This window comes from Piliocolobus tephrosceles, chromosome 21 (assembly GCF_002776525.5).
Source record: "Piliocolobus tephrosceles isolate RC106 chromosome 21, ASM277652v3, whole genome shotgun sequence".
Taxonomy (NCBI): Eukaryota; Metazoa; Chordata; class Mammalia; order Primates; family Cercopithecidae; genus Piliocolobus; species Piliocolobus tephrosceles.
Window position 1 is genome coordinate 8,502,916 of NC_045454.1, and position 2,150 is coordinate 8,505,065.

Sequence of the window (2,150 nt, forward strand, 5' to 3'; positions counted from 1 at the left end):
TTTTTTTTTTTTTTTTTTTTTTTTTTGAGACGGAGTCTTGCTCTGTCCCCCCGGGCTGGAGTGCTGTGGCCCAATCTCAGCTCACTGCAAGCTCCGCCTCCCGGGTTTACGCCATTCTCCTGCCTCAGCCTCCGGAGTAGCTGGGACTACAGGCGCCCACCACCTCGCCCGGCTAGTTTTTTGTATTTTTAGTAGAGACGGTTTCACCGTGTTAGCCAGGATGGTCTCGATCTCCTGACCTCGTGATCCGCCCGTCTCAGCCTCCCAAAGTGCTGGGATTACAGGCTTGAGCCACCGCGCCTGGCCGTTTCCACTTTTTTTTGAACGAAATTTTGCTCTTGTAGCCCAGGCTGGAGCGCAATGGTGCGATCTCAGCTCACTGCAACCTCCGTCTCCCCAGTTCAAGTGACTGTCCTGCCTCAGCCTCCCAAGTAGCTGGGATTACAGGCGCCCACCACCACGCCCGGCTAATTTTTGTATATTTAGTAGAGACGGGGTTTATCATGTTGACCAGCCTGGTCTTGAACGTCTGACCTCAGGTGATCCACCTGCCTCGGCCTTCCAAAGTGCTGGGATTACAGGCGTGAGCCACTGCGCCCGGCCCTCCACTTTTTAGCTTTTGTAAATAATACTGCTAGCAACATTTGTATACAAGTTTTTGTGTGGATGTATGTTTGTTTGTTTGAGACCGAGTCTTGCTCTGTCACCCAGGTTGGAGTGCAGTGGCGGGATTTTGGCTCACTGCAATCTCCGCCTCCCAGGTTTAAGCGACTCTCCTGCCTCAGCCTCCCAACTAGCTGGGACTACAGGTGCACACCACCACGCCCAGCTAATTTTGGTATTTTTAGTAGAGGTGGGATTTCACAATCCAGTATGGTCTTCATCTCTTGACCTCATGATCCACCCGCTTTGACCTCCCAAAGCGCTGGGATTACAGGCGTGAGCCACCACGCCCGGCCTGTGTGGATGTATGTTTTTATTTCTATTCCCAGTGGAATTGCTGGGTCAAAAGGTGACTATTTAACCTTTTGAGAAACTGTGACTTTCCAAAAGAGCTATACCATTTTACATTTCTACCACCAACATGTAAGGGTTCCAGTTTCTCCATATCCACATCAGCACTTATTATTATCTGTCTTTTTGATTATAGTCATTCTACTGGGTGTGAACTGGTATCTTTTAACATGCTTATTGGCCATTTGTAGATCTTTGGATAACTGTCTATTCCAATCCTTCACCCATTTTTAAATTGTGTTAGGTGTCCTTTCACTATTGAGTTGTAAGTTTTTAATATATTCTCATTGCAATTCCCTTATCAGATATCCTGATTTTTTTTTTTTTTTTTTTGAGATGGAGTTTTGCTCTTGTTGCCCAGGCTGGAGTGCAATGATGCAATCTTGGCTCACCACAACCTCCGCCTCCCGAGTTCAAGCGATTCTCCTGTCTCAGCCTCCCGAGTAGCTGGGATTACAGGCATGCGCCACCACACCCAGCTAATTTTGTATTTTTAGTGGAGATGGGGTTTCTCCATGTTGGTCAGGCTGGTCTCGAACTCTCAACCTCAGATGATCCGCCCACCTGGGCCTCCCAAAGTGCTGGATTACAGGTATGAGCCAACTTGCCCGCCCTTTTTTTTTTCCCCAGAGACAAAGTCTTACTCTGTCACTCAGGCTGGAGTGCAGTGGTGCAGTGGCACGATCATAACTCACTGCAGCCTCAACCTCCTGGGATCAAGGGATCCTCCTGCCTCAGCCTCCCAAGTAGCTGGAACCACAGGCACATGCCACTATATGCCCAGCTAATTTTTTAAATTTTGGTTTGTAGAGATGGAGTCTTGCTGTGTTGCCCATAGCAAGATCAAGTCTCGTCTCAAAACTCTTGTTGCTACTGCTTTTTTTGGTAGAGACAGGGTTTTGCCATGTTGCTCAGGCTGGTCTTGAATTTGTGAGTTCAAGCGATCCTCCTGCCTTGGCCTCCCGAAGCGCTCTATCCAGTTGCGAGCCACAACAGCCAGCAGATATCTGACTTTTTTTTTTTTTTTTTTGAGACGGAGTCTGGCTCTGTCGCCCAGGCTGGAGTGCGGTGGCCGGATCTCAGCTCACTGCAAGCTCCGCCTCCCAGGTTTACGCCATTCTCCTGCCTCAGCCTCC

General features: G+C 49.0%; 3 protein-coding genes across 4 annotated transcripts in view; 1 reads left to right on the forward strand and 2 right to left on the reverse strand.

Annotated features, from left to right (window-relative positions):
- The window catches only part of PRRG2 (proline rich and Gla domain 2), a 238,234-nt gene that overhangs the window by 19,840 nt on the left and 216,244 nt on the right, over window positions 1-2,150 (reverse strand). The window lies entirely within an intron of this gene.
- The window catches only part of NOSIP (nitric oxide synthase interacting protein), a 223,046-nt gene that overhangs the window by 4,086 nt on the left and 216,810 nt on the right, over window positions 1-2,150 (forward strand). The gene's annotated exons all lie outside the window — the stretch shown is intronic.
- LOC116418581 (sarcoplasmic reticulum histidine-rich calcium-binding protein-like) overlaps window positions 1-2,150 on the reverse strand; it is a 6,638-nt gene that overhangs the window by 3,587 nt on the left and 901 nt on the right. The window lies entirely within an intron of this gene.